The sequence below is a fragment of the Oryctolagus cuniculus genome, assembly GCF_964237555.1.
Source record: "Oryctolagus cuniculus chromosome 16 unlocalized genomic scaffold, mOryCun1.1 SUPER_16_unloc_1, whole genome shotgun sequence".
NCBI classification, from domain to species: domain Eukaryota; kingdom Metazoa; phylum Chordata; class Mammalia; order Lagomorpha; family Leporidae; genus Oryctolagus; species Oryctolagus cuniculus.
The window spans coordinates 4,311,373-4,326,230 of NW_027208201.1; the positions used below are offsets into that span (position 1 = coordinate 4,311,373).

General features: G+C 53.1%; 1 protein-coding gene across 1 annotated transcript in view; it reads left to right on the forward strand.

Annotated features, from left to right (window-relative positions):
• The window catches only part of HNRNPM (heterogeneous nuclear ribonucleoprotein M), a 245,919-nt gene that overhangs the window by 31,291 nt on the left and 199,770 nt on the right, over positions 1 to 14,858 (forward strand). The window lies entirely within an intron of this gene.

Here is a 14,858-nt window from a genome sequence, read left to right on the forward strand (position 1 = left end):
TTCTCTCCGTCTCTCTCTCTCACTGTCCACTCTGCCTGTCAAAAAATAAAAAAATAAAAAAAAAGAAAGAAAAACACCTGCACCCACAACAGAGAGTGAACACAGTCTGGGTTCTAGCCTGTCCTTGGTCACTCATAGGCCAGCGCCCTGATGTCTATGAGCTTCGGCATCCTTACCTGCCAATGAGAGCCAAGAGCACCCACCTCACAGGGCCGCTGGGCGATCAGACGTTTTCATTTAAAGCAGTGTCGGGGGCGGGCCGCTGGCTCAGTGGTTAAGTCACTGGGACACCTGCGGCCTGTGTTGGAGTGCCTGGATTCCAGCTCTACCTCTGCTTCCCATCCGGCTCCCTGCTGGTGCACAAACCTGGGAGGCAGCAGTGATGGCTCAAGCGGCTGCGCTGTGGGAGACCTGGATGAAGCTCCTGGCTCCTGGCTTCAGCCGGGCCCAGCCCTGGCTGCTGTGGGTGTTTGGAGAGTGTACAACAGATGGAACATCTCTGCCTGCCTGCCTTTCAAGTAAAATGAGAATAAATAAAGGGGCTGGTATTGTTGCAACAGTGGGGTAAGCTGCCGCCTGTGATGCTGGCATCCCATATGAGCACTAGTTTAAGTCTTGGATGATCCACTTCCAGTCCAGCTCCCCACTAAATAAAGCGCCTGGAAAAGCAATGAAAAATGGATCAGGTGCTTGGGCTCCTGCACCCACGTCAAGACCACAGTGAAATTCCAGGCTCCTGGCTTCAGCCTGGCCCAGCCTTGGCTGTTGTGGCTGCTTGGGGAGTGAACCAGCAGATGAAAGTCCTCTCCCTCTCTTTCTCTCTCCCTCTCTGTAACTCTGCCTTTCAAGTTAATAAATCTTTTTAAAAGTTGTTTAAATACTGTCTGGTACATGCTTGCCCTATGTCAATTTGTGCCTGATGTTTTTATTTATTTATTTTTGTCGTTATTTTTTAATAGGCAGCAAACCCAGGACCTGCCCTGCTCCCGGTGAATTCTCAACTGATGTTGCAGTGGATTGGTTTCTGAGAGGAAGAGTGTGGTGGGGGCAAGAGGCGTGGAGTCACCACACAGACCCCCGGGGGGTCGGGTGAAAGCAGGCCTGAGGCAAGCAGCCTGCAGACTCATTTATTTCAGTTGCTATAGCAGCTTATATAAACAAGGCAGCCAATCCAGTCAAGGGGAGGTCTAAGCCCTAACCAATCACAGCCTGTTGCCAGTCAGGCTCCAAAGCCATCCAATCACAGCCTGTTGCCAGGCGGTTTCTGTTGCCAGCGGCCATCTTGGCATGGCCTTCTCATTCCACCACAAACTGAAGCTTTTCCCTCCCTGGCTCTCCCCGTCTCCGACCATCCTGCCCCCGACTCTCCTGCCAGAGTGGCCTAGAGGCCAAGGTCAGGATCGGAGCAGATCTTTCAGCTGCTTTGCCTTAGCCCCGTCTGTCCAGCAGAGCTGCCCGACTGCCTCCCCTTGCCCTGGAGAGGCAGGACTCACTCCCCTGTAGCTGGGAGGCATTTGCGTCCACGGCTCTTCCAGCTCTCAGCCCTTGGGGCCTCTGAGCTGACCTCAGGCACATCCGACATCCAGCTCAGGTTCACTGAGCTTCCGCGCATGGCCTCCCCACCACTGGACCCCTGGCTTCCGTGCCCACCCCAGGCACTCGAGGTTGCTACCTAGTGGCTGAGCCAGAGCCGACCCTCTGCTGAACCCCCACAGTCTGTCTGGGCTTAGTCCAAGCCTGTGGCCACACCTGCCCAGGGTCCCACCGCTTCTGGACACCCCCAGGTCTCAGAACGCTGGCTGCAGGCTGTTCTGTTTCCTCCATGCACCTCGTCCTGCTGCTGGATGACTCCTGAAATTGCAAATCAGGGCATGCCACTTCCCCAATAAAAACCTGAGCGTGGGCCTGCCCATGGCTCCCTGCAGCCTGGGTGGAGTGTCTGCTCACACACGGCATGTGTTCCCAGGGAGCTGTTTGGGACCCCACATCCTCTCCCCTACCCCACCGATACGATCGGCAAATGGACAGTCGTCTTGTCCAGGTCCTGGGCATATAGTCCTCACCCACACCTCCCCCAACATCAAACTGCCCTGCACTCACCAAGGGGCCTGCCAGTGAGCATGAGGAGACCCTAGAAAGAGCCCTCCAGCAATTAAAACCCGTTCCCAAACTCCAAAACCAGGTGTGGGCTGGGGGCGGGGAGCCCAGCCATGACAAGGGGCTGAGCTTTCCACAAGTAGGAATCGCAGTGAATTCAAGCTCTGATGTAGCTAACAGGACACGGAGCAAACACTCAAAACCAAAACAGAAGGTGATTTTTTGTGGGAGAGGACAGGGGAAAGCATTTTTATCCCTACTTTTTTTTTTTATTATTATTTTTTGACAGGCAGAGTGGACAGTGAGAGAGAGAGACAGAGAGAAAGATCTTCCTTTGCCGTTGGTTCACCCTCCAATGGCCGCCGCGGCCGGCGCACCGCACTGATCCGATGGCAGGAGCCAGGAGCCAGGTGCTTTTCCTGGTCTCCCATGGGGTGCAGGGCCCAAGCACCTGGGCCATCCTCCACTGCACTCCCTGGCCACAGCAGAGGGCTGGCCTGGAAGAGGGGCAACCGGGACAGAATCCGGCGCCCCAACCGGGACTAGAACCCGGTGTGCCGGCGCCGCTAGGTGGAGGATTAGCCTAGTGAGCCGCGGCGCCGGCCATATCCCTACTTTTTTTAAAAAAGATTGATTGATGTGAAAGGCAGAGTGACAGAGAGAGAGAGAAAGAGAGCTTCCATGTGCCGGTTCACTCCCCAAATGCCTGCAACAGGGATCCAGAGAAACACACAGAGAGAGGGACAGAGCCTGGGTGACCCAAGAACGTCAGCTGTTGCAGGCAGCCTGGGAAAATGTAAGGAGGGCATGCGAGGGGATGTCAAAAGGTTTGGGGAAAAATGAAGTTTAAATGAGTTCATGCTGGGGCAGAGCAAGTTTTGAAGAGCAGGTGTTCAGTGCACTGGTAACACGCCACTTGGGATGTTATATCCGGTATGCGAGTGTCTGGGTCTGAGTCCCATCTCTGCCTCCCAGTCCAGCTCCCTGCTAATGCTGACCCTGGGAGGCTGCAAGACTCAAGTACCTGGGTCCCTGCCATCCATGTGGGAGACCCCGATGGAGTTTCTGGCACTTGGCTTTGGCCTGGCTCAGCCCCAGCTGTTGCAAGCGTTTGGGAAGTGACCCAGCTTATAGATGGAAGATTTCTCCATATCTTTTGTCTTTCAAATAAATAAAAACAAATTAAAGATTTAAAAAAATTCTGCATAGCATTTGCATTTTTTAAAGATTTAGTTTTTTATTTATTTGAAAGGCAGAGTTAGGGAGAGAAAGGAAGAGATAGAGAACAATCTTCCATCAACTGGTTTACTCCCCAGATGGCTAACATAACTGGGGCTGGGCTAGAGCAAAACCAGGAACCATGAGCCCCATCCAGGTCTCCCATGTGGGTGCAGGGGCTCAAGCACTTGGTACACCTTCCACTGATTTCTCAGGCCATTAGCAGGGAGCAGGATCAGAAGTGGAACAACCAGGACTCCAACTGGTGCCCATAAAGATGCCAGATCACAGGGCGTGGCTTTTCCCACTATGCATTAGCACAGGCCCCTAAACTTATCTTTTTCTTAATTGATTTTTTATCTTCACTTTTTGTTTCAAGATTTACTTTATTTGTTTGAAAGGCAGAGTTACAGAAAGAAGGAGAGACAAAAAAGAGATTTTTTTCCATATGCTGGTTCACTCCCCAAGGACCTGCAACAGACAGGGCTGGGCCAAGCCAAAGCCAGGAGCCAGGAGCTTCAGGCAGGTCTCCCACAGGGTGCAGGGGCCCAAGCACTCAGGCCATCCACCACTGTCTTCCCAGGGCATTAGCAAGGAGCTGGATCAGAAGTGGAACAACCGGGACTTGAACTGAGATGTGGACATTGAAAATGGTGGCTTAACCCGCTACACCACAGTGCCAGCCCCCTAGTCTTTAATTCCATTTCCCGTGAACTCTCTAAGTTCCCTCTTCTATGCATATGGAGAAAACATAAGCAAAGAAAAATACAACAAATTGGGAGGGAGGATTGCAACTCATGGCATAGAATGAGAAGTAATTTTCTCTCTCTCTCTCTCTCTCTCTCTCTCTCTCTCTCTCTCTCTCTTTAAGATGTATTTATTTATTTGAAAGACAGAGTTACAGAAAGACAAAGGCAGGGGTCGGCGCCATAGCTTACTTGGTTAATCCTCTGCCTCTGGTACCGGCATCCCATATGGACACCAGTTCTAGTCCCGGTTGCTTCTCTTCCAGTCCAGCTCTCTGCTGTGGCCTGGGAGGGCAGTGGAGGATGGCCCAAGTGCTTAGGCCCTGCACCTGTGTGGGAGACCAGGAGGAAGCTCCTGGCTTTGGATCAGCGCAGCGCCGGCCATTGCAGCCATTTGGGGAGTGAACCAATGGAAGGAAGAGCTTTCTCTCTGTCTCTCTGTCTCTCTGTATCTCTCTGTATCTCTCTCTCTCTCTCTCTCACTGTCTATAACTCTACCTGTCAAATAAATTAAAAAAAAAAAAAAAAAGGCAGAGGCCGTCGCCGTGGCTCACTAGGCTAATCCTCCGCCTTGCGGCGCCGGCACGCCGGGTTCTAGTCCCGGTCCGGGCGCCGGATTCTGTCCCAGTTGCCCCTCTTCCAGGCCAGCTCTCTGCTGTGGCCAGGGAGTGCAGTGGAGGATGGCCCAAGTGCTTGGGCCCTGCACCCCATGGGAGACCAGGATAAGTACCTGGCTCCTGCCATCGGATCAGCGCAGTGCGCCAGCCGCGGCGGCCATTGGAGGGTGAACCAACGGCAAAGGAAGACCTTTCTCTCTGTCTCTCTCTCTCACTGTCCACTCTGCCTGTCAAAAAAATAAATAAATAAATAAAAGGCAGAGAGAGAGAGAGATGGAGGTTTCCCATCTGGTGGCCACAATGGCTGGAGCTATGCCAATTCCAAAGCCAGGAGCCAGGAGCTTCCTCCAGGTCTCTCATGCAGGTGCAGGGGCTTAAGGACTTGGGCCATCTTCTACTGCTTTCCCAGGCCATAGCAGAGAGCTGGATAGGAAGTGGAGCAGCTGAGACTCGAAACGGTGCCCGTATGGGATGCCGGCACTGCAGGCGGTGACTTTACCTGCTAAGCCACAGCGCCGGCCCCTACATTTTTTTAAAATAATTAAGAGGGGCTGGTATTTTGGCACAGCAGGTTAAACCACCACCTTCGACACCAGCATCCCACCTCAGAGAGCCAGTTTGAGCCCCAGCTACTCTGCTTCTGATTCAGCTCCCTGCTGATGTGACTGGGAAGGCAGTAAATCATGGCCCAAGGGCTTGGGCCCCTGCACCCATGTGGGAGACCTGGCAGAAGCTCCTGCCTCCTGGCTTCAGCCTGCCCAGCCCTGGCTGTTGCAGGCATTTGGGGGGAGTGAACCAGTGGATTAAAGATCTCTTTCTCTCTCTGTCACTCTGCATTTCAAATAAATACATCTTAAGATAATAAAAAGAAAATTTAAAAAGAGAAAAGAACTTCTATGTATTTTGCCAGATTTAAAAAAAAAGGCTCTATAAATAAAATAAGTCTGATAACTAAAAAGAAAATATTTATAGGAATAGATTCGAGAGCTGCCTGTTAGCCATGGAAGACGTGCTCAGTCTCACTCAAAATCATGGAAATTCAAGTTACAACCATGTCATCTCACACCTCCCAGATGCTCAGGTTGATAGCACACCTGTGGAGGGTGTGGGGAAGCCCCTTGGTGGGGGGAGGGGAGACTGACACCTGCTGACACCCTTCTGCTAGTCTCCTGCTTCCAGAAATGTATGCACGAGATCTACTCGCTGGCCCAATGTCACTGTGCATCCACAAGTTACTGGTTAAACAAAGCCCAGCTCTATCTCGAGATACTATGCATTCATTAAAAAGAACAAAGCAAACTGATTAGGATGCCCAAGTCCCATAGCCGGTGCCCCAGCTCACTGGGCTAATCCTCCGCCTTGCGGCGCTGGCACTCCAGGTTCTAGTCCCGGTTGGGGCGCCGGATTCTGTCCCGGTTGCCCCTCTTCCAGGCCAGCTCTGCTGTGGCCCGGGAGTGCAGTGGAGGATGGCCCAAGTGCTTGGGCCCTGCACCCCATGGGAGACCAGGATAAGTACCTGGCTCCTGCCATCAGATCAGCGCAGTGCGCCAGCCGCAGCACGCGGGCCGCGCTGGCCATTGGAGGGGTGAACGGCAAAGGAAGACCTTTCTCTCTGTCTCTCTCTCTCACTGTCCATTCTGCCTGTCAAAAAAAAAAAAAGAGGATGCCCAAGTCCCACCTCCAGGGTCCCTGGGTTCACTACCTGGCAGTGGCTCCTGGCTCCAGCTTTCTGTTTGCTGGAAGGCAGAGGGAGGTGGCTCCAGTGATTGGATCCCTACTGCCTACATGGGAGCCCTGGGCTGAGTTCCTGGCTCTCAGGTTTAGCCCAACACAATCCCTGCCATTGTAAGTTGGGGGGAGGGGAGTAAAACAGCAAATGCGAGCTCTCTGTCTCTCCAATAAAATTAAACTAAAATATAAAACAAAAGAGTAAGATGGTAAGTGTTGCCTAAATCAATGAATCGTTTAAAAACCATCCACTTGGCTCAGGCATTTGGTGTAGTGGATGAGTTGTTGCTTGGGATGCCTACATCACATATTGGAGCATGGTTCAAATCCTGGCTCCTCCGTTTCTTTTCTTTTCTTTTTTTTTATTTTTAAGATTTATTTTACTTATTTGAAAAAGAAGGTAGAGACAGAGAAAGAGGTCTTCCTTCCACTGATTCACTCCCCAGATGGCTGCAATGGCAGGAGCTGTGCCAATCTGAAGCCAGGAGCCAGGAGCCTCCTCTGAGTCTCCCACAAGGGTGCAGGGGCCCAAGGACCAGGGCCATCCTCCACTGCTATCCCAGTCCACAGCAGAGAGCTGGATTGGAAGAGGAGCAGCCAGGACTAGAACCGTCGCCCACATGGGATGCCGGTGCCTCAGGCCAGAGCTTTAACCGTGGAGCCATAGCGCCAGCCCCAAGTTCCTCTGCTTCTGATTCAGCTTCCTGCCAATGTGCACCCTGGGAGGCAGCAGGTGACGGCTCAAGTGCTTTAGTCCCTGGCACCCACATGGGAGACCTGGGTTGGATGCAGAGCTCCCGGCTTTGGCCTGGCCCAGTCCTGACGTTGCAAGCAACTGAGGAGTGAAACAGAGGGTGAAAGATCTCTGTGGGGCTGGCATTGTGGTACAGCAGATTAAACTGCAATGCCAGCATCCCCTATCAGTGCTGGTTCAAATCCCGTCTGCTCCACTTCCAATCCAGCTCCCTGCTAATGTGCTGGGAAAGCAGCGGAAGGTGGCTCAAGTGCTTGGGCCCCTGCACCCATGTAGGAGACCCAGATGAAACCTCTCTCCCTCTCTCCCTCCCTCCCTCTCCCTAGGTAACTCTGCCTTTGAAATAAGTCTTTAGAGAAGAAAAGATATCTGTATGTGTCTCCATATCTTTGTCTGTCTGCCTTTGAAATAAAATGGGGAAGAAAATGCATTGACTTGAACCATTAAAATAGGTGAATTGGATGGTTATGTGTATTATATATTTAAAGCAGCAGCCAATAAAACAATAAAAACAGTCACTTCCCCTTTCACAAGGAAAGGAAGGAAAGAAAAGAAATAACTTTGTTATGTATCAGCATATAAGAGCTCCTAGGTTGCAGTCCTGGCTGCTCCACTTCCAACTCAGCTCCCTAATGCGCCTGGGAAAGCAGCCAGTGATGTCCCAAGTGCTTGGGTCCTTGCCACCCACGGTGGGAGACCCGGATGGAGTTCCAGGATCCTGGCTCCAGCCTGGCTCAGATCTGCCTGTTGTGAGCATTTGGGGAGTGAACCAGCAGATGGAAGATTTCCCTCTCTCTCTATCATTCTGCCTTTTAAATACATAAACACAAATCTTAAAAAAAAAAAAAAAAGCAAAGTTTAAAGCCACAAGATAGGTTTGCTGGAGCCATCTGAGGCAGGTGGTGTGGGCTGTGCTACTCTGGAGCCCGGGAGCTGGCGGCTCCAGTCTGACTCTGTCATAAGGTCACTGATGATTGTGAAAATCCTAGGAGAGGATCCCTTGACATCTAAAAAAGTTGGAACTAGACTGGAAGGGAAATTACAGGTTCAAGTGCGTGAAAAGAAGACTGGGGCCAGTGCTGAGGCATAGCAGGTAAAGCCGCTGCCTGCAGTGCCAGCATCTCATATGAGCACTGGCTCGAATCCCAGCTGCTCCACTTCTGATCCAGCTCTCTGCTGTGGCCTGGGAAAGCAGTAGAAGATGGCCCAAGTCCTTGGGCCCCTGCTCCCACATGGGAGACCTGGAAGAAGCTCCTGGCTCCTGACTTCGGATCAGCACAGCTCCAGCCGTTGTGGCCATTTAGGGAGTGAACAGCAGATGAAAGACCTCTCTCTCTCTCTATCTCTCTCTCTCTCTCTGCCTCTCCTTCTCTCTCTGTGTAACTCTGACTTTCAAGTAAACAAATAAATCTTAAAAAAAAAAAAAAAGATAAGAAGACTGTGGATACCAGGTTTGAAACACTGGATGGCAGGGGCACAGCAGGCTGTCGTGGGAGTGCCCGTCTGAGTCCTACCTGCTCCATTTCTGATCCAACTTCCTGTTAATCCCCATGGGAAGGCAGCAGAAGATGGCCCAAGTGCTTGGGCCCCTGCCACCCATGTGGGCATCCTGGATGGAGTTCCTGGCTCCTGGCTTCAGCCTGGCCCAGCTCTGGCTGTTCCTGTGAATCAGCCAATGGAAGACCTTTCTATGTCCTTCTCTCTTGCTTTGCCTTTCAAATAAACAAATCTTGCAAAAATAAACACCTTTGGGGGCCAGCACTGTGGCATAGCAGGTAAAGCCGCCACCTGCAGTGCCTACATCCCATATGGGTGCCGGTTCAAGTCCCAGCTGCTCCACTTCCAATCTGGCTCTCTGCTATGGCCTGGGAAAGCAGTAGAAGGTGGTTCAAGTCCTTGGGCCCCTGCATCCATGTGGACAACCCAGAAGAAGCTCCTGGTTCCTGGCTTTGGATCAGCCCAACTCCAGCTGTTATGGCCATTTAGGGAGTGAACCAACAGATGGAAGATCTCTCTCTCTCTCTCTCTCTCTCTCTCTCCCTGATTCTGCCTCTCTATAACTCTACCTTTCAAATACATAAATAAATAAATCTTTAAAATAAATGAATATAGCTGGCACTGTGGCTCACTAGGCTAATCCTCCGCCTTGCAGCTCCAGCACACCGGGTTCTAGTCCCGGTCGGGGCACCGGATTCTGTCCCGGTTGCCCCTCTTCCAGGCCAGCTCTCTGCTGTGGCCAGGGAGTGCAGTGGAGGATGGCCCAAGTGCTTGGGCCCTGCACCCCATGGGAGACCAGGAGAAGCACCTGGCTCCTGCCATCGGATCAGCGTGGTGCGCCGGCTGCAGTGCGCCGGCTGCAGTGCGCCGGCCGCAGTGGCCATTGGAGGGTGAACCAACGGCAAAGGAAGACCTTTCTCTCTGTCTCTCTCTCTCACTATCCACTCTGCCTGTCAAAAAATAAAAAATTTTAAATAATTTAAAAAATAAAAAATAAAAATAAAATAAATGAATAAACACATTTGGCTGAGTTTTTGCAACTGTCCCCAGCTCATGAGCCACTGAGTGGGTGAAAGGGAAGGTGGTGCCGTAGGCTCCTCCCCCACCCCCTCACCGCCCCAGCCCTGCAAAGCCGCCCTGCTCCACACCAGGAGACACCTGCCCGGCTGCCCTGGCTGGGTACAAAATGAAGAAAGAACCCAAGAAAGGGGAGCAGAGGGAAAGCAGCCCTTGGGGACATCTCCAGCGGGTTATGTCAGCCACTGCGGGGTGTGCACCCAGAAGCATGGCAAACAGGGCTTGCACAGATGTTTGCGCCCCCGCGTGATTCCCGCTGGCAGTCCCTCAGTGGGTGAATGAATGGGTAGCCACAATGTGGGCGTGAATATCACCACCCACCTTAAAGAAACAGAGGCCCTGTTGCTACCACAGCGTAAGGGAGCCTTGCACATCATGCCCAGAGAAATCACGGAGGCACCAACACCGCATTGCAAAGAGGGCCCTGGGGCCCTGGAGTTGCACCCACAGGAACAGGAACTAGAGAGGGAGGTGCGAGGGGCTGGGGGAATGAGTGTCTGATGGGGACAGAGCTCAGTTTGGAAAGGTGAAGACATTCTGAGATAGATGGCAGTGTGGGCTGTACAGCCACAGGAATGGGCTCAGTGCCCCTGAGTTGTGCACTTACAAATAATTAAAATTTCATGTTGCTGGGGCTGGTGCTGTGGCGCAGCGGGTTAACGTCCTGGCCTGAAGTGCAAGCATCCCATATGGACTCCAGTTCGAAACCCAGCTGTTCCACTTCCGATCCAGCTCTCTGCTATGGCCTGGGAAAGCAGTAGGAGATGGCCCAAGTCCTTATTTACTTTGAAAGTCAGAGTTACACAGAGAGAGAAGGAGAGGCAGAGAGAGAGAGAGGTCTTCCGTGTGCTTGTTCACTCCCCAGTTGGCTGCATCAGCCAGAGCTGCACCGATCCAAAGCCAGGAGCCAGGAGCTTCCTCCGGGTCTTCCCATGCGGGTGTAGCCGGCTGCTCCACTTCTGATCCAGCTCCCTGCTAATGTGCCTGGGAAGGAAGTGGAAAATGGAGCAAGTGCTTGTGCCCCTGCACCTTCGTGAGAGACCTGGGTGGAATTCCTGGCTCTTGGCTTCGGGCTAGCCTAGACCTGCCTGTTGCGGCCATCTGGGGAGTGAACTAGCAGATGGAAGATCTGTATGTGTGTGTGTCTCCTCTCTTCCCTCTCTCTCTTTTGCTAATTCTGCCTTTCCCATAAATAAATCTTTAAGATAAGTAAATTTTGAAAAACATGTAGAAGAATGTATAAGATGAACATTTGTGTTTAGAAAAGACAAAGGGACACATTCATGCCCAAAGGCCAGCTCAGGAAAACGAACCACAAAAATCAAGGCTCTGACAGCCGGCAGAGAAGGCAGGACAACCACTGTAGTAAACTTTGTAGCTAAAAAAAATTCACTTTGTTTATTTGAAAGGCAGAGTGATAGAGAGAGGAGAGAGAGCTTCTATCCACTGGTTCACTTGCCCAAATGTCCGCAACAACCAGGGCTGGACCAGGCCAAAGTTAAGAGCCAGGAACTCCATCTAGCTCTCCTACATGGGTGGCAGGGGCCCAAGCCCTTGCACCATCTTCTGCTGCCTTCCCAGGTGCACTAGCAGGGAGCTGGAATGGCTGGAACTTGAACTGGCACTCACTATGGGGTGCTGGTATTGTAGGCGGTGGCTTAACCCACCATGCCACAACGCCAGCTTCTTTGTAGCTTTTGATATTTATGTATTCACTGCTACAAAGGAAAAACATTTTGTCCTATTAAACAAACAAGCAAATAAAATCGCATCCAGCTCCCCTAAGTTGAACAGTGGGGATGGTGTCTCAGGCAGCTGGGTGCTGGCATGAAGGCTCCTGTTCCTACAAGCCTCCCCCCACACCTTCTTTGTAAAATGGCCAAGCATCCTGGCTTGCTTATGACCGTCCAAGCCCCAGCCCTGGACAGCCCATGGCTCCAGGAAACAGTTTAGACTGCGGCTCAGGGGACAGTTGGTCATGTCACCTCCTGGCCCAGATTCCCTGAACAGGGGGCACCATGGATGGCCCAGGCTTCCAAAGCTCCCCCCAGCCCCGCCCTGCCCCATGGCCCCCCGGGGGGCCTTCTAGACCCCTCGGAGCCCCTCTGTAAAATGACCATTTTAGGAGGCCCTGCTGCTCCAGGATCTGCTTCCCTGTGCCCCTGCTCCACCTGGGCTTCTGTCCCCTGGCCCAGACTCTGGGAAGCTCAGGCAGGCACAGTGCCCGGGCTGGCAGGAGGCATCGCCAATGCAAACCGGTTAGCCTGCCCGTCGTGTGCTGGGCGCCAGCTGCCCTGGGGGAGCTGGGCAGGGGCCAGGCGGAAGGCGGAGGGAAGCCAGTGCCAAGTCTCTGCTCCGGACTTACAGGGACACGGAGAGGAAGCTGGCACCCCAGACCTTCACAGAGTTAGGGGAGCAGAGCCAGATGAATCCAGTACCCGCTCAGCAGGGTAAGTCGAGACTGTAGGTGTGCACTCTCCAGGGGTTCCCAGAAAGACAGGCACACACACATATGCTCTCCTGGGAAACCAGTCCTTCCTCTACCTCTCTTCATCTCCTCTGCATCCTCATGAGCATCTATGAAGCGCCTATTGTATACCAGGTACCATTCTCCATGGGAGAGCAGTGGACACACCAGGTGGGAGAACTGTGAGTGGTGTGCACCAGGGAGGGGTGGGGCAGGACGGCTCAGGCCTTCAACTTAGGCTGGCAGGGAGTGAGGGCTAGCTCAATATGCAGGAAAAGCGATGCCGGCAGAAGGAGCAGCCACTGCAAAAGGCTCTCTGCCCTGTCCTGACCCAGGCCATGAAGTCAGGGGTGTGTGGGGACAGTGGTCCCTCCAGGTGCCTTTGGCTAGCACGGGTATGTTCCATGCCACAGACAAGGAGGATGCTAGGCCCAGAGAGGCTCAGTCGGCCCCTGACATCACACAGCACAAAAGTGGGCTCCAGGTTTGTTTTCTTTCTTTCTTTCTTTCTTTCTTTCTTTCTTTCTTTCTTTCTTTCTTTCTTTCTTTCTTTTTTAAGATTATTTATTTATTTGAAAGTCAGAGTTACATAGAGAGAAAGAAAGAGAGAGAGGTCTTCCATCCACTGGGTCACTCCCCAGTTGGCCACAATGACTGGAGCTATGCTGATCCAAAGCCAGGAGCCAGGCACTTCCTCTGGGTCTCCTACATGGGTGCAGGGTCCCAAGGACTTGGGCCATCCTCCACTGCTTTCCCAGGCCATAGCAGAGAGCTGGATCGGAAGTGGAGCAGCTGGGTCTCAAACCAGTGCCCCTATGGGATGCCAGCACTTCAGGCCAGGGTATTAACCCACTGTGCCACAGCGCCAGCCCCCAGGTTTTCTTTCTTTAGAGATTATTTATTTATTTGAAATTCAGAGTTATGGAAGGAGGGGGGGAGATCTTCCATCCGCTGGTTCCCTCTTCAAGTGGCTACATTGACCAGGGCTGAGCCATGAGCTTCATCCTGGTGCCCTACATGGGTGGGGACCAGACCAATAGCAGGGAGCTGGATAGGAAGTGAAGCAGCTGGGACTTGAACCAGCGCCCACAGGGGATGCTGTGGTTGATGGCTTAACCTGCTGAGCCACAGCACCGGCTCCCCATCCTCGCTGTGGAGCCTTGTCTCTGTAAGGTTGAATCACGCTACTCCATCATACGGAAGGACAACATTGTGTTTATCCATTCAGCCGTTGACGGACTCATGGGTCACATCCGCTTCTTGGCTGTCGAAACCAAGAACACGGGGCCGCAAGCAGCTGCTTGAGCTCCTGCGGGCGTCCTCTCGGGTGTCCACCTAGGAGCGCACTCGCCGTGGTGATTCCATTTAGCTTTGCAGGAAGCTGAGCTCGGTTTGGCTGGCTGGCTGGTTTTCAGAACAATCATCTGTGCATGCTGCTTGTCTTGGAGCCACAGTGTGAACAGCAAGGTGCGCGTGTGGCATGGGGTGGTTGTGCAGTGCCGGGGCCCTCCCGACATCCGGGAGACTGCACGATGGGTGGGCCGACAGGTGACATCACTGCCCAGGGCTCTCCTTCCTCCCCTGCCTCTCCTTTCTTGCGTTCTTGCTTCAGTTTGTAATCAGGATCTCCACCCCTTTGGGCTTCCACTTGGGCTATCATTCGCCTCCCAGGCACATGAGCAGGAAGCTGGATCGGAAGCAGATCAGGCAGGACTCGAATCGGAGATCTGTTAAGAGATGCTGGCATTGCAAAGGGCGGCTTAACCTGCTGCCTCCCCTACAAGTGGAGTCTTAACTGCTGTGCCAAATTCCAGCCCCTGCAAAGTCCCTTTGGCTCTGTGTATGGGGGAGGGGGAGGGCGGGGAGCATAGCCACCGGTGTAAGAGGTTGAGACACTGGACATAATTGGGTGGCCATTATTCGGCTTAGCACAGGTGTCAGTGTCCAGGTCCGTCTCCAGGCCTGACCACAATGGCTTGGGGCTGGCGAGGAGCTAAGGGAACCACACCCATCTCTTACGGCAGCTGCAGCCCCCCCCCACACACTCCCCCATTCCCGTGGGAGAGGAGCTCCCTCTGGATCCCAAAGACCTTAGCTCAGGCCCCATCCCAGACACCTCAGCCTGGGCCCACCAGCTCAGAACTCAGTCCACCCCCGACTCCAGCCACGCCTTGGCTTCGCCTCAGCTGCTAAGCCCTGGCACCTCACCTGACTGCCCAGAGGCAGTGAGGGCCAAGGTGACTCCCTCCCCAGCCTCCCCCCAGGGAGTCCTGCAGAGCCTGTGTAGCTGGGCCCCAGCTCCTACTCTCATGCATTTTTTAAACATTTATTTTGGGGGGGGGGGACTTGTGGTAAAGCAGTCCCAACTGCTCTGCTTGTGATCCAGCTCTCTGCTAATGCTCCTGGGAAGGTGGCAGGGAATGGCTCAAGGACTTAGGCCCCTGCCGTCCTAGGGGGAGACCCCGATGTCCATTCCCCAAATGGCTGCAATGACAGGGGCTGGTCCAGGCCAAAACCAGGAGCCCAGAACTCCATCTGGGTCTCCCACGTGGAGACTCTGCCACAACTCCAAGCCCCTTACTTTATTTAAAAGGCAGAGAGAGAGAGAGAGAGAGAGAGAGAGAGAGAGAGAGAGAGAAGGGAGAGAAGGAGGGAGA